The sequence below is a fragment of the Felis catus genome, chromosome C1, assembly GCF_018350175.1.
Source record: "Felis catus isolate Fca126 chromosome C1, F.catus_Fca126_mat1.0, whole genome shotgun sequence".
Classification (NCBI taxonomy): Eukaryota; Metazoa; Chordata; class Mammalia; order Carnivora; family Felidae; genus Felis; species Felis catus.
Window position 1 is genome coordinate 137,489,087 of NC_058375.1, and position 27,832 is coordinate 137,516,918.

Consider the following 27,832-nt stretch of genomic DNA (forward strand, 5'->3'; position numbering starts at 1 on the left):
GGCCATGTAGTGGGCAATTCTGGATGCTTCTCTGAATTTCAATTTCCCAAAGCATAAGGTTAGAATAATAATGCTTACCACAGGGAACTATTGTTAAAAATTACATGAGATAAAACTATTAGATGACAAACAATACTTAATAAGTAGAAGCTATATTAATATTGTTATTATTATTACTGAATTCCTATTGAAAAATCATATAGCTGCTGAGAAAATAGCCGACTGATACTTAGAGGTCCCTGAAGGAAAAGTATCCATAGAAAACAATTATCTTAAGGATAAAAGAAATATGGTTGAAGACAGGACCGCAGTTTCAATTAGATTGGGATAGATATTGCCACCTCATTTAATGGTTATAAGAGCTTCTGCCAGTTATTCAATCTCTATGAACTTTGGATTTTATCTGTAAAATACTGTTTACTTCAAAGTTCTCATTGTATGGATTAAATGATATATGTTGTATCAGAATTGTGTCGCTCTGCCAATAAGAACTTGCTAAATATCACCTATTATTCTAGACATATGTTACATGATATAGATGCTGAGTAGCCCTGTTAGAGTGTCACCAATCTCTCATTAAGGATACAATCTAGTTCAGCTGCATGAAGTGCAGTGAATGAAATAACAACAGAAGGGGCACTGGGTCAGCAATAGTGTTTTAATGTAGGTGATTCTAGTTTTGAATTTTTTTTGATCCTAAAGGAAAACTAAGTCAGGATATGTTCCTGGAGCCTCTAGATAGATTTGACGACACTTCTTCATAAACACTCAGATTTATTTTGGAAAAATTTACATTATGTATGTTACCTAGGGTTTGAATCTATAGACACATTTCATCTGGCACCAAAAGTTTTAAAAATTGCTTTGGTCAATTATGTCTGGCTACCTTATTTTTTTAAGTTATAGAAATAGATTAACTTTCAAAGATCTAAATTGCAGGACATACTATAGTGGTTTGGTGGTAGTGTTAGCAGCAAACAATCATTATTGTCATCTTTCTTTCTCTCTCTCTCTCTCTCTCTCTCTCTCTCTCTCTCTCTCTCTCACACACACACACACACACACACACACACACACACACACACGATGTGCTCTTTTGGTGCTCAAAAATTCAATACTGAGCTTCGTTTTCTTTTTCTTTCTTTTTTTTTTATTTTTGAATGAGAGAGAGAGAGAGAAAGAGAGAGAGAGAGAGAGAGAGAGAGAGAGAGAGAGAGAGAGAGAGAGAGAGAGGCAGACAGAGAGGGAGGCACAGAATCAGAAGCCAGCTCCAGGCTCTGAGCTGTCAGCACACAGCCCAACACAGGGCTTGAACCCATGGACCGTGAGATCATTACCTGAGCTGAAGTCAGATGCTTAACTGACTGAGCCACGCAGGCACCCCGAGCTTGATTTTCTGTTGATTGCCTATTTTATAATTCCACAGGGGTAGAATTAATTTGTAGATTGTTATTCAGAAGAGTTGCAAATAATTGCTACCTGGTAGAACAGAAAACTCCAAAAGTATAATTCCCTTGAAGACATTAGCTAGCTTTATATATAATCTGCAAATCTCAAATAGTTTTTGAACTGGTTTCAACATTTTACTGGTTACTACCTGAAATAATGGGTTGAATAAAGTCTTTGCTACATGTTATTTCTATATTTGCACAAGTCATGCTTTTTTAGCCTCTTGAAAATCACTCTTTAACACCTGTACATTCTCATTACAATACCACCAAATTCAAGATCTAAGATTCTCTACTTCTTTTCAACATAACTTAAAACATATGTTATGGTAACTCCTCATGAAGCTTATAGAATTAAAATTTTGGGAAACTCAAGTAGCTAAATAAATAAATAAATAAATACTAAATATAGTATAATACTGAGAAGATACTTTGGGTGGAAAAGCACATTACCTAGTTTTACTCAAATAATCTAAAATATATATAAAGCATATAAAAATATATAAAATACATGTAAAATATTTTGAAAAGCAGATGATTATATAACAGGATAGATTATATTTTCCATATTGCTACTTCTATTATCATTTTCTCTCCCCTGTGGTACAGACTTACATTTTTATTTTTATTTTTTAATGTTTATTTATTTATTTTGGTGGAGAGAAACAAAGTGTGAGCGGGGGAGGGACAGAGACACGAAGAGAGAATCCCAAGCAAGTCCGACACTATTACTGTGGAGCCTGACACAGGGCTTGATCCCATGAACTGAAAGATCATGATCTGAGCCGAAATCAAGAGTCGGACCCTACTGAATGAGTTACCCAGGTGCCTGACAGACTCTAAATTTTAAAACTTTAGGAGTCATCCTTAATTCTCCTCCAATATCACACTGTACAACTATTCAAATTAATTATTCTCCATTGGGAGAAAAAAAACCACTTTTTCTAAAATTTCTAGATTAGTTAAGAGGATTCCCCTAGTCAACCTATAATGGAAACAAGGACCTCAGCCATGATTGTTCATACAGCAAATATTGATAGAGTACAAACCTGTCCCATGCCTAGGTATACTGGTACAAAAAATTGAAACTAGATATTGAAAAGCCATAGATATCTAGACCTACATATACTATTTCTATTTAAAAGTTATTAAAATTAGTATTTGAGGACAATATCCAAGATGCTGAAATAAAATAACAAAAAATTCATGGTGGGAAAATAATTCAGACAAGATAACCAGAAAAGGACTCTCTGAGGAGGTAATATATAAACAGAAAACTAAAGGAGAAACTAGGCTTGAGAAGAACACTTGCTCAGTTCTGGAAAATTGTGGGCTTGACTAAAGGAGTATATAAAGCTTGGTGTGACTAGAGTTTAGTGGGTTAGAGAAATGTTACTAGAGGGTAGATAAATCTATTAGGTATATATAAGAATGCCATATGACTTTCAAAAGTAGTTTACCAGAAAATATCTTCTTGAAAATCACCAGTGTGTCTGATACTATTCAAGGTGATAGGGATACAATAATGAATTAAAATATATATATATACATATACATATATATATATGTGTGTGTGTGTATATATATATAAGTATGTATGTGTGTGTATATATATGTGTGTGTGTGTGTGTGTGTATATCCCAGATCTCATGATATTAATAGTATACTCTAGAGAGAGACATTAAATATTTATTTACAAATAATCAATTATTAGTAAGTGTAACTTTGCTCTTTCAAAAGCAGACACACACACACACACACACACACACACACACACACACACACACACACTCCCCCACTACACCTTCAAACATAGCCTTCCTAACAGAGCAATCCACTCTTCTGCAAATAGTCTTGTACTACAGGAAAAGCCACCTCTATTCCCCATATTAGGAAGAGAGTTCTTATAGTCTCAGTCATTCCTAGTTGTCTCTTCCCCTTGCCAGATTGGTTTATGACTATGCTTGGTAAACAACACTAGGCAAGACCTAGGAAAATTGGCTGGGAGTTTCTAGGAAAAGTCCTCTTACTTTAGAAAAGAGACACAAGGAAGAGATAATCCTTATTCTGTCTCTGGAGATTGTCTGGATGTGCAGCAATCTGTAAATTGTATCAAAAGAATCCACAGAAAAGCTAACATCACTCTCTGTGGCATTTCTCATTTTGTGAAATAGTAAATTTCCTGAAGTCTGTTGAGTTAGGGGTTTTAATGACTTTAAGCATCCTAACTCAAGGCTACAAATCCTTATGTATTTGACTCCCAAATAATTATTAAATAAATATATCTCTTTATTTCCAGTATTTTGACTCATATCCCTACACTCTCTTAACCTGGATTACAGAAGAAATACCTTAACCTGATCCCCATCTAAAGCATTCTCCAATAAAAAAAGAAATACTATTTGTTCCCACCACTCCTCAATTCACAGTCTTCTAATGGTTTATCATTCCTTACAGAATAAATGCCAAATCCCTAGCATAGTTCTGAGACCTTGCCTTACCTGATCCAATCTTCCTTTCTACCTTCCTCCCTCATCGTTCCATCTCATAAATTAGGCATTCCATCTACACTCCACTACTGGTGGCCCAACATCCTATTTTGCTGATAATGGTTGTAGTACTGATGGCCTTTACACACGAGAGCATTTCCTGATGCTAAATTCCTGATACTGAATAAAACACTCTAGATGTTCAACGATCAAAGCCAAGAAATCAGAAATTATAAAATTTAAGAAAATAACAAACCTAGAAAGTAGGTATGTGGCTCCATTTTACCAATAAGAAATAATGCTAAATAAAATTGTTAAAACTACATAGCTAATGAGTGGCAGAGCTGGAATATGAATCCAGATGAATCTGTTTCCAAAGCAAACAGTTCTGTTTGCTACTCCAGACTGCTTCCCGAGATCTCCCACACCTCCGTTTGAAATGGATTTATCTACTCATAAGAAGGATTTTAAAGTTATTGAAATTCTTAAAAGATAACATTATGGGATCTTCTACAGATTGTGGAATCAAAGGAATTTTACAGCTACACAGTGTAAATGGTTTGCAGATGGCCCTGTGCCTGCACACTCACTGTTCTTGTATGTTGTCAGTGTCGCACATCTAACATGCTCACAAAGGGCAAGAGCAACTATAATTGGCATCTCAGGTTTGCTGTATCAGGGCCATCATTTGGTTCTAGATTCCAACTTTCCTTTGCTCTAAATTCTCATTTCAAGCCAGAGCAACACGTATCAGGATTAAGGAAAGTGAAGACTATTGCTATTCTGAGTGTGGTCCACAGATAATAACAGGGAACTCGTTAAAAATGAAGAACCCAGATCTTCTGAAACGGAATCTTCATTTTAAGAAGCCTCAGGCGATCAGCATGTACATTACAGTTTTTTAAACACTAATTTAGAGATCTAAAAGATGTCCTAGGTATCCCATATACAAGCCTTCTTTCTTCTCCAAAATACTGTTTTTGTTTTGTTTTGTTTTTTTTTTGTTTTTTGAGAGAGAGAGTGAGAGAGCACAACCAGGGGAACGGCAGAGAGAGAAATGGAGAAAGAGAATCCCAGGCAGGCTCCACGTTCAGCATGGAGCCTGACTCAGGAGTCAACTTCACAACCCTGAGTTTATGACCTGAGCTGAAATCAAGAATCAGATGCTCAACTGACTAAGCCACCAGGTGCCCCCAAAATCCTGTCTTTAAAATGCTACTTGCTAACCTCTCTTATAAGGCTAACCTCAATTATGATATTCCTTTGAGATAGATAATACGCTAATAATTCAAATCATAAAAATAAAACATAAAGTTAAGCAATGCTTCATTTTCATAAAGGAAATAAGTGAAGCAAACAGAAAGAAATCAAAGTTGTGGTTTATCACATAATGTATAGCCCAGCTATAATTTTTTTCTACTTTTTACATTTATTTTCTCTAAAATTCACGTTTATATTAAAGCTAAACCTGTGCAGAGGTAGTTAAAGGCAGAGGGTTTCGTCATTTGATCCACTAGAAAAAAAGCTAGAAACTTCACTTTGCACACTGGTGTATCAATTCAAATCTATAATAAAAGATTAGCTAAAAGGATTTCACCATAAAAAAAAAAATCAGGAGTTTTACATCACTATTTTCAACATCATTGTATTTTCAAAGTAGAATGGTATGTGAACGAAACCTTTTTTTTTTTTTAACATCTAAACCATATTTTTCCTTCATAAGACCTGTGAAAAAAAGAACAAATTCCCATATGCATTGTCTGTAAGAGGACAAACTCACATAAGGATGTGTAAAATGTGTGCCTTTTTGGCCGTGACCACCTAAGCAATGTGACGGGGAGGATAAAACGTCCCATTTTCTCCCCACAATATTGACTTAATACAAGCTGTTTTCAAATGTGTTTTCAGGGAGTCAACGTGAAAATACATGGGATTAAATATTTGTTTTTTTAGCTCTTTAGTTCATGTAAATAAAAGCATCCTGCAGCTTTTACCTCTGCACACCTAAACAGACTTTTATGAATTGTGGAGATAAGTATAAAAGCAGGAAATGGCACAATGTTACCAACTCACCATAGGCTGTGCTCGTTGGGGAAGAACGCTGTTCCTAAACAGAACCAGCCTTTCAAAGTAATCGAACCAACTAAATTCCTAGACTGTACCATAAGAGTAAAATTGTTTTCTCATCTGAGAAAAAACACTGAGATCCTATTCAATAAAGCCATTTTCTTATCAAACCATAAATTTGGGAACAAAATATTGTATTTTAACATGGTACTATGAGCATTTTAATTCTGTTAGGGCCAAAATAATGATAAACATGGATAATAGTAATAATCCCTTTCCCCAAAGAGTCCTAGAAATCCTAATTTACTGACTGGTAGCTACTTTCACTAAGTAGAAATACAGTAATTTAATAATCTTACCATAGCAGTTTTCACTGAAGAAAATTAACTAATTCATTATTGCTTATAATTTGCTGAGGCATAGCTGCCATATTTGTAAAATCAGCAGGTTCTGAAAAAAAAAATACAAGTTTTTAAATGAATGTTCAATTTCCCCTAAACACGTAAATGATACAATTACTTAGCTCCCTCTAGTGCCAATTTCTAATATAAACTTAATTGTAATAACTATATTCACCATGCAATTTCGGAGCAAATGAAAATTTTACTTGGCAATAATTAACAAGCAAACTTTCAAGGGTTTAATAGATTGAGTTTGGGATCAGAAATGGACAGGATGCCATTACTGTAGGTAGGCTCATGGCTCCAGTTAAAATAATGGTACTTCTTTGCAAATGTCATTGATATGCTCTGATTAAAAACAAGTTCACCAAGGTAGTAGTAAAAGCATGTTGGTAAGAGAAATTAAGGTTTACCATTGGATGTTTTATACACCTAATTTAGTTATAATAATCTCATTTAGTTTGTGGTTTGTATTCATCATTATTCATACAAAAAAAATCCAGGAAGAAAGACACTTTAATGTATCTATCAAAGTACACAGAAATAAAATTTAATTTGTAATTGTACCTAAAAATGGAGCAGGCAGAGTATATGGATTTTTAAAAATCCTAATAACCAAAACATCTGACATAATAAAATGACTTACTAACATATATATTTCCTTAGATTTTCTCTTAGGCTTAAGCATACACATGAATTTTGTCTTTAAAAGTAATGTATGTGACTTTTAATGGGTAAATCGGAATGTATTGAGTGTATTTAAAGACAAAGTGACACAATTTGTAGAAAAAGAAGAAACAGTCACAAATGGAATTCCACTCAGTAAAAAGTTGCAATAAAACTAACAAGTATTCTAAGGAAACTGAAATTTTCAGAGCACTGTGTATTCATTTGTTTATTTTGTAATATAGAATAAGGGTTGAGACAAAAGCAAGGATTGTGAAATCAGATGATATGTACATGGTTAATTAAATTACTACCTATAATTCTCTGTAAAATGAAGATATTGCTTCCTATCAATAGGGTTGTTACAGAAATTAAATAAGATACTTTTATGTGAAACACACAACCAAACAATGACAATTAGTAACTTTTCTGTAATATGTTGGTAATAAAAAATGTTCACAGAATAAAAATAATTTAAAAATTGAATTATACTTGCAGTCATTGAGAACATGAATTTTATTCCTGTTTTTAAAAATTATCTTATTTTTGTTTCAATAAACATTTTTGTGTTCTAAGAAGAAGCAAATATCTTTTTACAACTGGTGGTATTTTTGTGCTAAAAAAAGTAAAATTAAAATAAATGGTCTTTTCTGCAAGCTGAGGGGAGAGATTTCTCAGAGATATTTTACAAATGTTTGCAAGTATCTGAAATTTGATGTGAGTTTACAAACTCAACAAAGAGCATTTAGAAATATTTTTAAATATTTCAGAATTTAGAATAAATAAGTAAACCTATGCTATTATTACTATAGTCTTCTAAACCTTTTTGTTTCTCAATCTTAATAGATAAAAAGTCTAATAACTAAATATTGCAGTCTAATTATATGATTAATATTTTTTTTAAATTTTTTTTCAACATTTATTTTTGGGACAGAGAGAGACAGAGCATGAACGGGGGAGGGGCAGAGAGAGAGGGAGACACAGAATCCGAAACAGGCTCCAGGCTCTGAGCCATCAGCCCAGAGCCTGACGCGGGGCTCGAACTCACAGACCGCGAGATGGTGACCTGGCTGAAGTCCAACGCTTAACCGATTGCGCCACCCAGGCGCCCCTATGATCAATATTTTAGAATTTCTTCTTTCCTCTTCACCCTTGATTCAATGAAAGCAGCTTACAAGTCACCAGAAAGAGGAGTTTTTTTCTTCTTAAATGTTGAAAAATATAGAATTAGCTCATAGCTATTTACTTTCTTGTCTTATTTACTTGTATCCATAATCCTTTTAATCAATTACCATTGTTCATTGTTCTCAGTGTTCCCTGAGATTTGGGGAACTATCAAGAATAAAACTAAATACTTTTTTTAAGATTTTATTTTTAAGTAATCTCTATATCCAATGTGGGGCTTGAACTCACAACCCTGAGGTCAAGAGTTGCATGCTCTAGTGACTGAGCCAGCCAGGCACCCCATAAAACTAAATATAAGTTTAAGAGAAGATGTTCCCTTGTATAGAACTGGATTACAAGTTAGGCTTATTTTTCAGTAGAAAGCTGAGATATGATTTTCTTAAACAATGCTACAGTGAATCAAAGGGAATTTATGTAAAAATGTACGTAAGCATCTATGTCTTTATTTATTTTTGAAGTAAGCTCTATGACCAACATGGGGCTTGAACTCATGACCAAGGTCAAGAGTCATACGCTCTATCGACTGAGCCAGCCAGGTGCCCCTGAAATGTGATATATATTTATAAACTTAAATGACTCCTAGAGAACTATCAGCCCTCTCCAGGTCGGGGTACATGGAATGTACAAATTCTTAGGAAAAGGAAATTGGTTTAGAAGAAAACACATCTTTAACATAAGAAATTGTTCCATTATTCCTGACTTTCAGCCTTCAAGAAATTTCAGATCACTGTGACATTTGGATGAAGAGAACATAAAAAACACAGTGAAAAGAAAAGGGCATGTGTTTGGTCAGAGAATGTTAGCAGAATTAAGTAGTGGGAGGATAAATTCCATGGGTGTCTATAGTAAACTAGACTGGTGGATTCTCTACCTCAGTAGAAAATCAGGCAATTCTGCTCTACCTATGGAAAGACTAGAGATCAATAGCTACTGAGATGACTACATTCAATCAGAGTTACCCATTAGGGGTGGCTAGGTGGCTCAGTTAGTTAAGTGTCCAACTCTTGATTTTGGCTCAGTCATGATCTTATAGTTTGTGAGTTCAAGCCCTGCTTCATGTTCTGTTCTGGCAGTGTGGAGCTTGGGATTCTCCCTCTCTCCCTCTCTCTCTGCTCCTCCCTCTCCCTCTCTCTTTCAAAATAAATGAATAAATAAACTTAAAAAAAAAAAACAAGAATTACCACTTAACCAAATTCCAGGTTTCTTGTTCCACCACTTTGTCTATATAAGTATGGTTTTGACTATAATCAAAACAAATCTTTCATAGACCAAGTTCACTTCACTTTCATTTATAGATAGGAGCCACATGTTTGGAACTGTCCTTATTATATAGTAAGTTATTGCCCAGGAATAAATCCATTGGCTGAATGTTTGGAGGGAAAATTCTGTATTATCTGGAACAGTCAGGATAAATTTCACTTCATATTTCCTTTTGTCTTTTGAGGCCACTAGTACAGAAATAGGAGTTAACTACTATGGAGAAATATAAGAACTACTTTTTAAAAAAATTTTTTTAATGTTTTTCTTTATTTTTGAGACAGAAAGAGACAGAACATGAGCAGGGGAGGGGCAGAGAGAGAGGAAGACACAGAATCTGAAACAGGCTCCAGGCTCTGAGCTGTCAGCCCAGAGCCCAATGCGAGGCTCGAACCCACGGACCGCGAGATCATGACCTCAGCCAAAGTCGGCTGCTTAACCGACTGAGCCACCCAGGCACCCCCAAAAAACTACATTTTAAAAACACATTTGGGGAGCTTCTTTTCACAGTTCTCCTTCTGTCGTGACTCAAGCCTATAGCACAAGAAATTTGAATGGAAAGGAATGTGGTAACTTCATTATGGCCAGAACACAAGATCCTGGTAACAGCAGCAACAACAAAAACAGTGATTCAGCATTTTTTGGTCTTATGTTCTCAGAGCTCTCTTTGTATTAACTCATTTAGTCCTACCAGTAACCTTATAATCTAGATATTATTATCTATTTACAAATGAGTAAAATGAGGTACAGAGAATTTGGGTCACTTGAGCAAATCCACACAATAAGTTGAAGAGGAAAGTTGTGAAGAAATAAGGCAACAGGACTCCAGGAACAGAGCCTTCAGCTGAGGGAGTAGTGCTCTAAACAATACATAAAGGCCCTCATGGATAGCATGATAACACAATCAGTAATAATTAAACATAATAATACAAATTTACATTTCTTTGATAACTGACAGTTTTCAAAATGATATTAATTCCTGTACCTCATGTGATCCTCAGAAAACAGTGAGGCAGATACATCTGTCATATCACTTCTCTTAAAAATAAGGTCACCAGGGGCGCCTAGGTGGCTCAGTCGGTTAAGCGTCCGACTTCAGCTCAGGTCACGATCTCGCGGTCCGTGAGTTCGAGCCCCGCGTCGGGCTCTGTGCTGACCGCTCAGAGCCTGGAGCCTGTTTCGGATTCTGTGTCTCCCTCTCTCTCTGACCTTCCCCCATTCATGCTCTGTCTCTCTCTGTCTCAAAAATAAATAAACGTTAAAAAAAATTAAAAAAAAAATGAGGTCACGGAAGTGGTTCTGTAATTTTCCTAGGTCCTCCTCCTAAAGGTCTGAGGAGTGGTATAAAGAACAAAAGGGTTTTCACTCACAATCGCCAATAGTTTATGCCTGCAGTCACAGAATTACATAATTTTGAATTCTCTTAAGGGGTTATCACGTTGAAAACTAGAGACATCTACCTTTTTTTCAATTTTTTTTTAATGTTTATTTTATTTTTAAGAGACAGAGACAGCATGAGCAGGGAAGGGGCAGAGAGAGAGGGAGACACAGGATCTGAAGCAGGCTCCAGGCTCTGAGCTGTCAGCACAGAGCCTGAGGTGGGGCTCAAACTCACAAGCTGTGAGGTCGTGACCTGAGCTGAAATCTGATGCTCAACTGACTGAGCCACCCAGATACCCCTAGAGTCATCTACTTTTAAATGGATATTCTTGTAAGAATGTTTAAAATATAAATCTTAGCTAAAATCCATAAACCAAAATGTTACCAACATATAATACTTTCTTGTGTTCAAAATTGTGCCCTCCCTAAAAAGCTGCCCCAAGGCAACATTTGGGAAATCAGGCTCCGTCAGAATATTTGATGTCAGGTAGTCCTATTACACCATAAGAACACCACCAAAAACGAATCTCTCTCTAAAATGCTTTCTGAATAGTATAAAAGTTAACCCAGGTAATGAAACAATGATCTTATTAGCAACTAATTGCTTTTCTTGTTTCCAGTGAACTTATTTAATGAAATGATGGATCCTGAAACTTAGGTGTTTTATGGCCAAATTATACCCATAATTTCTAAAACGTGCACTAGTTTTTCAATATAGAAGTAACACCTGCTGCTAAGTACAAAAATGATTAGCCACAAACCAACCTACTATAGAATATCAAAATGCATTTACCCAATGAAGAACTAATGGGAATTATGCAGATTATATTTCCTTCCCCGCTGAAGGCAACCAAGCTTCACGTCAATAGCAAAATGAAAATATAACTCAAATATGAAACAATATATACATGGAGACATAACCAAATCTATTTCTGATTATTTTTAGACATGTTTCTTTTTCATGTAATTATTTGATAACAAAGAACAAAATAAAGATTTAGAGCATTTGGTGTGTACCTGAATAGCTCTAAGTAGTAATCAACTAAGAATATTATTCAGATACTTCATACCAAAATGCACACTTGGAATTATAATGTAGATTGTGCATGCTAACAGAAACCAATTTTTTATAATGCCTTATCATAATTAGATTTATTCTGTAACTCTCTTTTAAGCACTATTCTGCTGAAAACAAAGAACTAAGAAGGGTAAGAAATCAACTTTGGGAGGTAAAATGCATTATCTAAATTCCTTTTCTGTAGTACTAAATGCTAAATAAAAACCTAAAGTTATTTCTTTAGAATTTGTGTCATTACATAATACATCATGAAGGTAACTGTCTTTTAAAAAGTAGCTGCCTTTCTTTAGGTAACTTTATGCAAAAGAGAAGCGCAAAGATGAAGCATGCCTCTCTATCTCCCAATCGTCATCCTTTTGCAGATGAGCACCAGCAGCAGGGCAGCATATATAACAAAATATCTGTTTTCACTCTGAGCAACTGGCAGAGAAGAAAACAAGCATCTTTTGAAGCTGAAGATATTCAACATATATTAAATTTAGTTATCTAGATATGTGTTTCTATTGCTGAAGCTTCAGGACATATTTGCAAATTTTAAAACTACCACCTAATCATTTTGTTGAAAAACAGCAATAGCTAGAGATTGCCCAAATCATAAAGTCCTTTGCACAAACTCTGGGAACTGTCTCGACTACAGAATCTTTCCTCAAGCAACAGCAGGGATGAACAGATGGGCCATACCATGCTTTTAAATGTCTATAGGTTTGGATTCTGTCTGAAAAGCTGGCAAAACTATCCAGAAAAAATTGACAAGATTTAATTTCATTGAATGTCGTTATGATCACTTATTCAGTAGTAGAAAGAAAATCTCTGTCAAGTAAACGAAAAGGATTGTAAGATCAACACAGTTTGCAGAACCTACCATTTCTTATATGGGAAAATGATCAAAATAAACAGATATATTGAAAAGTGTTGCTTTTTAAAATTAGAAAGATATGAGACACAAAAGATAATAGAGCTGTGACTTCTGAAAATATGATAAATAATTTTATTTATTGCCCAATAGTTATTACATTTGTCTTTATCTAAACTATACTAATTTTGTTTGTTTTTGATGCTGACATTCTCCATATTTATTGCACAAATTTGCTTCACTAATATTATGTGTAAAAGAGTTTAGAAATCTAAGAACTAAACCAATTATAAATCACCAATGTTGAAATTTACAGCTGATTAGTAAGCTTGAGAGTGTACTATGAAGTTCAATCGAATCTCACTAAACACTGAAATAATTCATTTGATTTTGAACCATCCACTCCAGTAATAGGACGTTTTACACTCATTGTACAGGGCACCCTAGATCATTTGAATACATTCTTAATAATAAAGGCTGACTTTTAACTAGTCTGTACAAACCAACATATTGAATAGCAGTTGCGGCTTCATTTTTTTTTTTTTTTTTTTTTTTTTTTTTTTTTTTTTTTTTTTGCCATTCAATTTAAACTCTTAAGTAAAAAGTGTTCTTTGGTTTAAGCCAACCCACTGAGGACAAATCACCCAGATGGCCCTGGTGCCAATTCGGCAAATATTAAACTGCTTACTGCAATGAGTCAACTGCGGGACTGATTAATTGATTTAGTCACATATTCAAAACTTTTGCTTCTTATCCCATTAAAAGTAGCACTAATGAGCGGTGTCTGTGACCTTCCAGTGAGAAGCCTCAAGTTCCACAACCCCTCAGTATTTACCACCCAAATTTAATCTTTTTAATGGACACCTTAAAAGGGATCTGATAGAAAATACTAAGAGCTGCTCAGATACTAAAACACTTAGGGAGGCTTTTGATTAATGTTGCATGATTAATCAATTGATTAATATAGTTTTCAATATAGATGTTAGGACACTGTCTACTTTAATCAACCATTCTGAAAATAGTGAAGATAAATGCCGTACTTTTGTGTCTGCTTAAAAAAAAATCCTTTCTTCAAAGGTTGTTAATTATGACATAAGCCTTATTTACCACATTCAAATTTTATCTAATGTCGACATTTTTATACATAGGAACCATTAATGAGATAAGTGGGATCCTTTTGGCAAAGCCATATTTTAATCACTTTAAAAATAATTTATTTATCCAATTTATGGACATTTTCCTTAATGAGAAATTATTTTGGAATAATGCTGCAGAATGCATTAAAATCTTAAAGTTTTTATTATTATTTTCCAAGACTGTAATTTGTGATGATGCTTTCCACCATACTAAAACTGAAATCTTTATTCCAGTCAAAAATAATCACCCTGTAATTACCGTGACAAACTGCCCAAGCTGTATCATCGTGGCCATTTCAACTAATGATATTGTATTAGAATGCCTAGCAATAGACTTCAAATGGAAAATATAATTATGTGCATTAGTTTGTCTAAGCATTTATAAGATCACATATCCATCAGTTTTCAGGTCTCATAAAGAAAACCATACATCACTGTCACTGTGAGTTTTGTTATTGAAAGCGCAAGCCTTTACAAACTGGGCTTAAGATGTGTATCTTAAATTTCACTTGTTTCGTGGATCACTAAAATCCCTGTAAGTTAAACCGGTACAAATGAGAAGAGCTTTTTCCTCTAGTGATGGGCGAACTCTGCAGCACAGGCCATTTCACAATCTGACTAAATAGAAGAGTAGCTATCCTGAGACACCTTAATCTAGCTTTTCCACACCTCTTAAATCTAGGGGAGTCTGGTTTGGTATAAAAGTCCATGGAAAGGCTTTAGGGTAAGGTATCAAATTAAAGGTTTTGTAATGTTGGCTTCACTGACCTAAAAGAAACCAGGAGAAAAAACTGTCAGACAAAAATAAATGTAAGGATGAGTTGTGACAGGGAGGCAGGAGAGACCCAAGACAGTTCTTTGAAAAATAGGCAATGAACTTAAATGCATATATGATGAATGACAGCATTAAAATGAAAATATTGGCAATTAATTGACTGGACTGGAAATATGGTCCTGACACCATGTGCAACAAACTTTATAACCCTGGGAAAGTTGCTCAGCCTCGTCGTTTCCCAATTTTCTCAGCTATAAAATGAAGAAGTAGATGGATTTCTTGATCTTCTCTAGTTTTCACTTATTATAATGATGAGAGTCAAGGCTCAGTTTAGAAAATATTTTCTACAATCTTTCAAATAAAAATATGTATTATAAAGTGAAACCTACTTATGGATAATCAAAGAGAACTGTTTTTAATTGATTGCAGAAAATTATCTATCAACAGGTGTATGAAGTTCCTTCTCTACCAGGAATAATAAAGTTATAAAATATTACACTCCCACGTGTACAAATTAGAAGGCTTGAACTTCTCATACTGCGTGCTCATTGTCTGTAGGCAAGGATAATTTGTGTGTGACTTCCTCCTGAAACCTGTTACCTGTGTATGACTGAAAACGTGTTCAAATACATTCTATCATCTCTAAATCAGTCTTCTACTAGTTCTGAAATGAGAAACTTCATGTCTGTATGATAGAAGAAACCTGATAGAAGTGGTTTCTAAAGAGCAGCACCGTTGACATTTGGAACCAGACAATTTTTATTGTAGGGACTGTCTTATGTATTATGATATGTTTAATAGAATCGCTGATTTGTACCCACTACATGATAGTGATACCCCTCCATGCACCAGTTATAAAAATTAAAAATGCCTCTCCAGACATTACCAACATCCCCCAGAGGAAAAAAAAAATCTCTGTTTGAGAACTACCATCCTGGTTGATGAGCAACTAGTGAAAATAGTATCTTGACCAAGGAAAAGTGAAATGCTCTTAAATCATAAATATATACATTCTAAAATAATTCCATGGTCCACTTATTTATTTTGTGTAACCATTTTATACAAAAACATTTAAAAAGATTTATGTAACACAAATGTTTTCTGGCACTAATGTGTGTTTTTTTTCTATTGCTGGATCCGGGGATGCTCTGTAAGTTCTGACTCTGAGAAAATATATAACTAGAAATGTGATTACTTAGCCCAATTTAAATCTAACTGGGAAGCATAGGCCAAAGTCAAAGAAGCCAGGGAAACATTAAATTAGGTAAGACTTGTTCTACCTAAGAAAAGGAAGTATTTTTTTTACAATTACCTTGATTACTCAGCTCAATTAAAATCAATATGACCTGATGTATGTTTATAACAATTGCCAGTTGTCATAAGTGTGTACATAAACATATGCATACTTATCCATCACATTTAAAAAATGCTTTAATGTTTATTAATTTTTGAGAGACAGAGACAGAGTACGAGAGGAGAGGGCAGAGAGAGAGGGAGACACAGAATCTGAAGCAGGCTCCAGGCTCTGAGCTGTTAGCACAGAGCCTGATGTGGGGCTTGAACTCACAAATCGTGAGATTATGACCTGAGCCGAAGTCAGATGCTTAACCAACTGAGCCACCCAGGCACCCCTATCCTTCAAGTTTTAAATCAATATACTGTCTTTATAAGTTAGGAAGTATCCTTCCTGTTTCATAGATAAGAAAGTGGAACTAATATTCAAATCTGGATTTTCTTTCTGTTTTTTGTTTTGTTTTGTTTTTAGTAAATATTCATTTTTGAGAGAGGAGCATGGGTGGGGGAGCAGATATACAAGCTCAATGGAATGAACATACTCAAATTTTTCCATTCCAGTTCTTGACTAATTTATATATTACTTAAGCTGGTATTTCCAAATGGTTATTTTCTCCAAATCATAGAACTGAGCTAAATTAAGTTCTTGAGTAATTTATACATGTACTTAAGTTGGTATTTGCAAATGGTTATTTTCTCCAAATCATAGAACTGAGCTAAATTAAGCATTCCATTGAAAAATTAGTATATGCCATATATAGGGAATCAATAGGGAGGTACAGAGGATCCTAAGTGGGATCTGCACCGATAGCTGTGAGCCCAATGAGGAGCTCGAACTCACGAACCATGAGATCATGACCTGAGCCGAAGCTTGATGCTCAACCCACTGAGCCAGCCAGATTTGTGTTTTCTAATTTAATGGTCTGTGTGTGATCTAAATCCATAGTCCTCAGCTGGGATATTTTATTAAATTCCCCCATTATTTTATACAAACAGAAATTGTATCTATTCAGTAAGTCAAATATTGGTCAACTTTGTTTACTTCAGCTGTCTTTATGCCAAAGCCAAAAAATAAGTGATTTAATAATCTAAATTTTTGTACCATGATCTGCCTTGATTCAGAAATAAGAAAGAATAAAGAAAAATCTGTCAAAACTTTTTAACTCTTGAGGCCATTAATCCACCAGTTCATGGTCTATAGACGTGATGCTAAACTCTATGAAATACTGAAGCACTGAAGTCATTATTATAAAATCCCAAAATTTAATATGGCATTTTCCTGAGGTATTTACCAGGAGTTTCATTTTTTTTTTTTTTTTACTTTATGAGATCTGGCAGGATTGTGGGCTATACAGAACATGACAGTCATCTTAAAACTCCATGTCAAACATTTATGTCTACCATTGTAGAAGAACATTTCCTTTTCTCAATAGGAAATGTCACTACTCCTTTGACAATCTCATGCTATGCTAACATTAAGTAACACTTAACAGAATTCACCCTACATTGTATTATTTCCATGTTTTGGCGCTGTATACATTTGTCTATGCTTTCAACTCAAAAGTTGAGCAATACTGCTTGCTATATTTTGGTGCCAGCATAGATTTAAGTCATCCAAACAAGACTGGGTATTTGAACTGACAGAGAGTAAATGATTTGCATCTGGCATAACTGATGGTGGTGTCAAAACCTTGGAAGATAATTCATTGGTAAACATATTCCTCTGGATGCTTAGCCACACATGCCCAATTTCTTACCCAGGGATGGAGCCAGATCATTGCCAGAACAATGCAAAATATTTTATACAGATAATTCAAGAGATTATTTTGCTCTGACAGAAAACAGGGGTGGGGGATGTGGTAGAGTTTTCCTTATTGATGAGACAAGATAATTTTTCAACCTTCATTGCAGAAATTAAATTTCATGCAAAAATGCCTTTCTGACAACTATGGAGTTGATGAAGTAGTAAGAATAATCACAAACAGCAACCTAAAAAAAAATCTACTCTACAATTCCAAGATGTAATTGGTAAAAGAAAAAAAAAATAAATAACTTGAATCAGGCCAGGACTCAAATGATGACAAAAAAGGAATAGAGCTTTAAAGCCTTAAAACATATGCTTGAACTGCCCAGGCATCTTGAAATAAATAGCTATAACTCTAGATACTATGCTCAATCCACAGTAAGCTTCCAATTCTAGCAGTTTTATGCTAGCAACCTTTTGAGATATACAAGCTCAATGGAATGAACATACTCAAATTTTTCAATTTTAGTTCTTGAGGAATTTATACCTGTACTTAAACTGGTGTTTACAAATGGTATTTTCCCCAAGTGATCACAGAACTGAGCTGAATTAAACATTCCGTTGAAGAATGAGTACATGCCATATATAGGGAATCGATATCAAAATAATTCCAATTAAATGCATCATTCTTGCTATTAAGCTATATGCCCCATAACATAATCTTTCTTTTATCATTTGGCTGACTTTCAGGATCTGGTGGATCAGTCGACTGATCAAAAAATAGCTATTGAGAGCCTACTCTGTTGCAGACTTGGTACTGGCTATTGAACATGATTTCCATCTCTATCTAGCTCATACTCCAGAGAGGATACCTAAGAAAACACTTTAAAGTATGATGACAGTGCAACACACTATTCAAAATTATATGGGCACAGACTCTTCCTGCCTCATTTCAAAGGCGTCACTGGGAAGTGATAGTAAAGGTGATTGTCGCAGCCCTCTAAAATTTATCTGGTGAAGTTGAAAAGGCAAACATAGTCTAAAATATGACACAGATTGTCTTCAAGGGTCACATTTGTGTGGCTACAGTCAAAAGGTTATTATGCTGAAATTGTAAGCAATGGTGAGACAACCGCCTAATGTGGATGTATTTACAAACGGAGCCTCTAAGGAAGTAATTAGGGTCAAATGATGTGACAAAGGTGGGGCTCTGATCCTTTGAAGAAGGGACACCAGAGGAACTTGTTCTCTCTTTCTCTGTCCACAGGCTCACAGAGAGGCCATGTGAGCACACACTGAGATGGTAGCCGCCTACAATTTAAGAGAAGAGGCCTCAGAATAAAACCTAGTTGATGGCACGTTAACATTGGACATCCCAGCCTCTGAAACAGTGAGAAAATAAATTTCTGTTGTTTAAGGCACCTAGTCCGTAGTAGTTTGTTATAGCAGCCAGAGCAGACTAAACGGTGATACTTCAGGTGCATTTTGAAGGATGAATCAAAGTTTTCCTCCATAAAGGGAACATGATACAGAATGGGGAGAAGAAGTAGATGGAGAATGGAGAAGAGATAAGAAGTAAGGAAGTAAGGGCCAGGAGCAGTCTGAGCAGAAGAGTCATGGGAAACAAAGCAGGGCTATACTGATTAGAGATAAAATGTGGGGAACATGGCATGTACTTTTTTAAAAAAATTGACCTTCTGATGTTAAGGCAGGTAGTAAACAAATAAATGAAATAAATTGTCAAAGTTTGAAATATTTGCCATGGAAAATGAAAAAGTAAATTGATCCCAAATCACTAATAGCCAAACAGTATTATTAGGGTTTGGCAGAGGTTGGAAACAGGTTTATAAGGACTACTGAGTTTCTGTTGTTGTTGCCGGTGGTGGTGGTAGTGGTGGTGTTTTCCATGTGGGACAAAAATGGAGAAAGCAGAAGATTAGATTGTCCAGGTGTCACCAGCTGAACCCCAAGGAGAAGCACAAGCCTCATTTACATAATAACCAACGTAGTATAGGCATGTTTCCTTAAGGCATATGCACAATCTTATGCCTGTCAACATATGATGACAAGGCATCCCTATCCAAATATTCAACCGAACCCTAAATAAAAGGAACCCATTCACCGTTGCTCTGGAAGTCTCAGCTTTGGAAGTTATTCTCTATGATCTGCTTATTTGCTGCAAATAAAGCTTAATTTGTGACAACTCTGCCTGGTGTGGTTTCTACTTGTGCTTTACCCAGGAACAAGAATTCACATTAGTTCACTTACACAAGTATGGAAGACTGGAGGGGCAGCTGTGGCAGAACCAGGAAGTGAGGTTACTATGGGTAATGGAAAGAGGGCTGCCTGGCTAACTCAGTGACCTGGGTATAGTACATAAGAAAACTGAAATCAAGCAAGAGAAAGGTGGCAGAGATGAAAAAATAAAAATAGAGAGATTGAAAAAATAAATAAAAAATAATAAAATAAAAAATAAAATAAATAAAAATTAAAAAAGGATAAAAGGATACATTAGGATGAAATATGGAGGAAAAAAAGAGATTTGATTTATAAGAATTAAGTGGCAGGAGAAATTTTGAGTAAAATGAGAATTTATTTTAACTTGATAAGTATGGCAGAGACTAGTGAGCTCTTCACCATACCAGTTTCTTTTTCTTTCTGGATGTCCACATAAAGTACAATTCACATCTGGCTAATATAGCATAGAAAGAATTGATACAAGTGACACCCAAGAATGTCCTATAAAAATGTCCCTAATGGGATTCCCACATCTTGGCCCTTCATGATGACCCTGGAAACCATGTCATGAAGACACAGAGCCACCAGACAGTAGGAGCCTCAGAGCCACAGAAACACCTGTTTTCATCAATGTTGCTTTAATTATTAAAAAAAAAAATAATGTTTATCTTTATTTTTGAGATAAAGAGAGATAGAACAGGAGCGGGGGAGAGGCAGAGAGAGAGGGAGACACAGAATCTGAAGCAGGCTCCAGGCTCTGAGCTGTCAGCACAGAGCCCGACGCGGGGCTCAAACTTGTCAACTGTGAGATCAAGACCTGAGCCGAAGTCGGATGCTCAACTGACTAAGCCACCCAGGGGCCCAATGTTGCTTTAATTATTAATATAGGAAGAAATATGGACATATTTGGGATGTTTCAAGTGGATTATTCTCTGTAAATATCACAAGAATATTTTTCAATTTCTATCGTATAAATACTAAATAAACTAATTTCACATATACTCTAGTGATGTCAGAACTATACATAGCCCATCTTGGAATTGCTATGTGACATTTTCATATGAGATATTTTGGGGGTTCAAAGAGGGTTATTCTGTTTTTAAAAAATGCTTATTTTTGATAGAGAGAGAACGAGCGAGCACGGGGGAGGGGCAGAAGGAGACAGAGAATCTAAAGCAGGTTCTGAACTGTCAGCACAGAGCTGGATGTGAGGCCAGAACTCAAGATCCATGAGAGCATGACCTGCGCCAAAGTCAGATGCTCACCCGAATAAGCCACCCAGGTGCCCCTCCTTTTACTTATTTATTTTTTAATGTTTATTTATTTTGAGAGAGAGAGAGAGAGAGAGAGAGAGAGAGAGAGAGAGAACACAAGCAGGGGAGAGGGGGAGGGAGAATTTCAAGCAGGCTCCACACCCAGCGCAGAGCCCAACAAGGGGCTCCATCTAATGAACTGTGAGATCATGTCCGAGCCAAAATCAAGAGTTGGATGCTTAATCTACTGAGCCACCCAGGCACCCCAAGGGTTACTCTAATGATGACAATGAACTGTTTAGTCAAGTATAATGACATATTTATTGAAAAAAAATTAACTCAGAAGGATCAAGCTATCTTCCTGACACAGTCCTTGTTGCCCTCCAGACATCCCTCCTAACCAGGGTGGGAACCAAATTGTGATGGCCTAAGATTCAGAGAGGAAGAAACTCTGAGGAGAGACTTAATTTACCTCAATTCTACCCTGGAGGCTTCTGAGCAGTTTCTCCCATTCTGTTTTCACCAGGCCTTTGAGTGACACAAACAAAGCTGTGTTTAAAAAAAAAAAACAAGGGTCTCATAACCATTCTTCCTTTTAGCTTCTTAAGTGGTTTTCTAAGGGTATTTTACAGCTTGTTCCTCCCGATAAAAGGAGACAACATAAAAAAAGCAGACTCTAAAGCTCCATCCTTTCTCTTTTTCACTTAGAAAGCAAAGAATGCATGCCAATGCTAATGGGTGCTTTGCATAAACAAAGGAAAATGCTGTGAAAGGCCTTATTCCTGAACCTCAAAAGTGGCAAAACTAGTTTTTACCTCTGTTGCTCCTTGTCTTGCTAAACTCCATAGGCTCTCTTCCCATTTTCCCAAACTCCCACATTTTTCTGAGGAGCGCCCCCTCCCCCCCCCAGGAAGCTGAGAGAGGGTGTAGCAGCTTCAGCCAGAGGACAAACTGTGAGCATCAGAGAGGAAGACAAGTTCTGCTGACCAGGGGGCACTCAGCAAGGCAGGGGCTGAAGACAGTGCTGTGCTTTAAAGAGAATTTGTGTTTCACAGCCACTGAGGTCCCGAGTTAGACACCTCGTTCTGTTATAGGAGAACTGTCCCCACAGGGGCACCGGAGAGGCTCAGTCCCTTAAGCATCTGGCTCTTGATTTTGGCTCATGATCTCCTGGTTGGTGAGTTCAAACCCTGCATGGGGCTCTGTGCTAACAGTGCAAAACCTGCTTAGAATTCTCTCTCTCCCTCTCTCTCTCTCTGCTACCCCCCCCCCACTTGTTCGCATTCTCTCTCTCTCTCAAAATAAATAAACTTTAAAAAAGAGAGAGCGAGAGAAATGTTGCTCTAGATAAGTCAGTTTCCTTCCTTGAACTCTATTTTTCCTTTCTAAACTGTGCAAAAATTAACATCCACTTCACATACTTGTTGCAAGAATTAAAGATCACAAATATAAGCAATGTGCAGAGCCTAAAAAAGAGGAACTTGATTAGCCAATCAGCACACATCTGAGCACCCTGCTTTGGTAAGATCAGCTTCTTTAAAACAGCAGGAAAGCGACAGGGAAACATGGTGATGGTATATGGGATTCCTCTGTACTATCTTTGTACCTTTTCTGTAAATCTAAAAATATTCCAAAATTAGAAGAGTGTTAAAAATAAAAAGCAGGAATGCAACAGCTGCATATATCTAATAAGCATAATAGTATATTTATTCTCCATGGAGTCTGCCAAAATAATTTTATACTAGATGTGAAACCTGGAGGTGAATTTAGCTAAGACACGAGCGTACGTGTTTCAAATAATGCCTCACAGCAGAAATTTTGAAGTCAAGCCCACACAAGTTGGAAATAACCTGCTTTGGTAGGGATGAGAGTCAGGGAGGTGTATCGCTAGAATTTACTACAGATCCATTATCCACATAGCTGAATGTTTGTCAACAAAATGTGTTGTGAAACTTAGAATTTTTCAAGTTCTAGGAATTTTTCAAGTTACACTAGGAAAGAATCATAAAACTGTCTACATGAGGTCTGCGGCAGCAGCTTATAATTGTATTAGTAATTAGAATTAGTAATTCTCCAGTAAATTTATGAATAGTTAGGTAAATGAGATAAAGAATATAACCTCACATTAGGTCGGTTCCAATTTTTGCCACTCAACGGGCATTTATTTCAGTTTGCAGAGCTTCAGGACTTAGGTATCTTAGACAACACATTGCAGATATGCATACTGAGAAAACCCCTAAACTATCATCAACCAACATTTGCCTCACTACCCTGTATACAAGTCCTTAGCAGGGGAGTAGCTCTCACCTCAATAGTAGCAAATAAATGTACTCTATTTACAATTTTTATAGAGGAAAAAGTAAAACGTAAAAGCAAAATTCATTATTTCTTTGTGCCATTCTGACAATTCTGTCTTTGGTCTTTTGGAATTAATTACTCATCTTTCTCCCTTGCCTCCACTTCCTAGATGTGTCACAGACTTAGTCAAGCTTTTCTTGCTATAATGAAGAGGAAAACCAAACAAGCAAAAAAAGCCAGGTCACTATATTTTCCTGAAATTACACTTTCATTGGAGATCATTTTATTTTTCCCAACCATTAAAAAAACAGCAGTTCTTTATCCACAATTTTTTTTAAATTTCTGACCTCCTCAGTTAAAATTGGTGAGCCAAATGAATATTTCAATTTGAATAATTTAAAAATGCATCATTCCTGCCTTCTTCATAGATAAAGTTAATTTAGAAATAGCATTATTGAAACCAGGCATTCTTTCTAAACCAAGAATTCCAGATGTTTTTAGTTGCTGCCTATGACATTTCCACAATCAGAATAAATTGTGTTTCCACAGTAATGTAATAGATAGAAGTGCTGAATAAATCTCGTGCAGTTGAGATGACAAAATTAACATGCTGATGACATTTTAATGTTTCAATATAATCAAGGGGGCATGGATCATGCCTCCACCATTTCTAATATAATTCTATTCTTTAATCTTTTTCCAAGACGAAATAAAATATAGATAGATTTCAGAAAGTATATAAGCAGAGTGTTGCTTCAGACTTCAGGCAAGCTGTTTAGGATGCACATGAAATGCTGTTTAGGTTCCGCTTTGCCAGTAGATATTTTACCAAAGCAATTCAGTTTTACATAAAAAATCCTGCATTAGGACATTTTGTTTTCTCTTTCTGAAGGTGGTTGTTGATGCTTCTGCTATGACTACTGTTTCTTATTTAGGCAGAAAGTTTACTGACTTAAACAGGGAAATTAGTACATTTCGATTGGATCCAAGAAAAATTGCCATTCACCTACCCCCACAAAAATAGATAAACAAACAAGTAAACAAACTTCTTGGATTCAAAATGAGAAAAAAAAGACAAATAGCTGGTAATCATAGAAATACGAAATGTTTTTTGTTTGTTTGTTTGTTTGTTTTTCTCACAGTATAATGCAACCTGAGATATTAGAACCAAATTCATCCCTGGAAGAAAAAAATAGCCTCACTATGCACATAGGTTGAAGATCTGTACTGAATGTGGACAAAGTTGCATATTCCTTATCAAGTGGCATTGGCAAGGAGAATGGAAGACAAGGAGATGAAACGGCAGTACCTGTACCTTATCCTCATACAGAAAGGGTGGGGTAGGCTACATGAGAACACTAAGCAATGCCAGGCTTGCCAGAAGTCAAGTGCAGATGGAAATGGATGACATATGATAAGCAGTTTCCGGGGCACTCATTGTATTTATCATGGAACACTGACAGAATGAGTATGTACTGCTAAATGATAAGTTTTTTTTTTTTTTCCAAGCAAAATCTCATCCAGAAACCTACTATATTAAACTAATAAGAGAAGAACTCCCTGAATGAGCAGGGGCCTAATGGCTGGCTCTGATGTGACTTCCTAGAAGACAATATTAAATCTGCCATGGAAGATTCACCAAAAACACCAATCGGGCACGATTTTTCCCAATATTATCTTCCAAACATATTTTTCTATTTCAGTCACTGCCAACAAACTGATCTTTCTAAAACATATATTTACATAAAAATCTTTCAATACTTCCCACCTTCCCAACTGCTATGCCAATTCTGAAGGATGGCCAGCAAGTGGAACCACTCATGCCCGGCTCTGCTCACCTCGCTACTTTTCATATGTTCTATGTGTCAGAGTGGATGATTTCAAATGCAACTAAAAGAAACCCTCTCCAGAGTGGCTTCATTAATGAGGAAATTGGCTATTCCTGCCCTAGAGTTAGGGCAAGTCTCAGCAGGACAAGGAGAATGACCTAAGGATGTCATCATGGGATTTAATTCTCCTATCTCCTGGGTCCATTGTCCTACGGCTCTTTCTCCAACTGGGTTAAGACAGTTTCCAAAAGTAATTGGACTTCTCTTATTCATCTCTAGCAAGGGAAGGGGATGGAGGATGGATACAAAGAAGGAGAGAAAGAGGGCTGGAGAGGAAAAGGGGGGAGGGGGGAAGAGAGAGGAAGGGGAGAGCCATAACCATGGAAAATAAGTTTTATTAGTCTCATTGCCTCAGTTTCAGAACAATTAACAACTGGCAAAGGAAGACTAAGCCATCAGTTGGCAGAAGAAAGTGAAAGGGGCACTTTGTGACAGCACCTGTGATTCTATCCTTTACTGAAGTCTGTCCCACAATCCCACATCTGGAGATCTAATAGAATAAGCCACACTCAATTGCCACAATAAGTATTCAGAGAGGTTGAACACTGAAACTAAACAGCAGCTCTGGCAGCAGGCACTAGATTAACATGGCTATTTTGTTTCTGTCTCAGCTAGAGGGCTTTATGGGAATATGCCAAGCATCATTCAAAAGTGTGTTTCAATGTCACAGCCAGGGGATTCAAGTGTGCAATGTATGATTGAATTCATTTCTCTGTCTCTCCTTAGATACCTTGAAAGAGTATACTCATACTCTGACCCTCCCAGTAAAGAGCTGAGGAATTTCAGACTGCACAGTTGTTTTACACTAAAAACGGAGTGCCCATCCCAGGCATCTATAAAAAAGCACTCTAAGATGTCAGATGCTCTATCAGATTAATAGCTCTCAAGATCTCCCATACACTAATGATCTGAGGTCTTTTGGTGGAGGTTTGGTTGAGGGATGTCTCCCTTCTAATCTTCCTTATTGGATTTGAAAAACTCCATAGCTTTTTCTGTCAAGGACGCTGCAGAAAAGAGAATTGTTATAAGAATGAGTTAAAAGGAAAGAATGAAACAAGTTTAAAGTACAGATAAATGTAAACTAACATTTCAGCTCAAAATACTGACAAACACAAAATATACTTTCACTGAAAATTCGGGGGGGGCAGTCTTTCTTTTTTTTTTTTAATAAGATTTCTAACCTCAGAATACTCCTACCCATAATATCACACTGTTGCAATCACCTAATACTTTAACCTTCTGTAAGAGAAAAGAAGCAATTCGCAGCTCTTCAAGCTTGTTTACGCAATAATTGTACAACTGTTCCTTTTTGCTTTCATTAAAAAGTGAATTACTAGTGCATTTCTCCTATTAGGGTCAACTCAGGTTGATTTTGAGAAGAGCACAGAATTTCTAGTAGACACTGCCATTCTTTCAGGTACCTTTGAATATAGTACCAAACTATCCAAGAACCCCACTACACAAAACCACATAGGTCCCTGGACTTTCTCGTCTCTGTTCCAAATAAAATCAATCTTGAAAATGTGTGCTTTCTATTAGGTGACAATACGTGTTTAGGAATTAAACTTAATTTTAAATAAATTAGTTATTAAAATGGTTTTCAAAACTATTAGCTAAAGCTCAAGGTAATATATTGCCCTTCTGATAAAATGTAATGCCTTAATCAAGACAAAAATATAGACTTTCCTGGTGGCTCTCCAACAATAACTTTTACAGTAGATGCTTTACAGACATTCTGGTAGAAGACTGGGAACAATATTTTGATAGACACATTCTTTCAATTATGCCACTTAAGTAAGCATTTGCCTACATGTTAATCCAATTTACATAAGAAGATTTCAAAATTATTGCTCTCAATTCATTGTTACATTTCTTATCCAAAAGAAAATGTTTGAATATTGGAAGAAGTAGATTTCAGGTATCTTTAGTCCCATACTGATTGCAATTTTTGGTCAAATTACTCAAAAATTTTAACTTGATATTTCCCTCTAGATGGAATTAGTGACCATAGGGGTATGCGCATTAAGAGAATAAAGAGAGCAAATTCAAATACTAACATGCCTACAGCAGCTAAGAGAACTGTAATAACTTTCAGTCAGGACAGAGACATTAAACACAGAGTAGGAATTTTTGAGAATGATTTACATGGTAGCCAGTGTCCTAAATGGACTGCAATGATCTTTGCCTTGTGATATTCATGCCCCTGTGTAGTTATCTCTCACGTGGAGTAAATGTGTTATGCAGTGGGGTCAATAGGGTATTTGGAAGGGGCAGGGTGATTTCTGACGTCAGGTCATGTGACATTGTGTTTTCTACCTTACGCTCTCTTGGATCAATTACTCTGGAGAAACTGGCTACAATGTTGGGAAAATACTCAGACCA

The 27,832-nt window shown here is 36.0% G+C and overlaps 1 long non-coding RNA gene across 3 annotated transcripts in view; it reads right to left on the minus strand.

Annotated features, from left to right (window-relative positions):
* The window catches only part of LOC109502680, a 799,154-nt gene that overhangs the window by 403,702 nt on the left and 367,620 nt on the right, over positions 1–27,832 (minus strand). For all 3 annotated transcript variants that reach the window (XR_006583187.1, XR_006583188.1, XR_006583186.1), the window contains exon 7: positions 6,364–6,454. This is a non-coding gene — a long non-coding RNA (uncharacterized LOC109502680). The remainder of the gene's footprint in view (positions 1–6,363; positions 6,455–27,832) is intronic.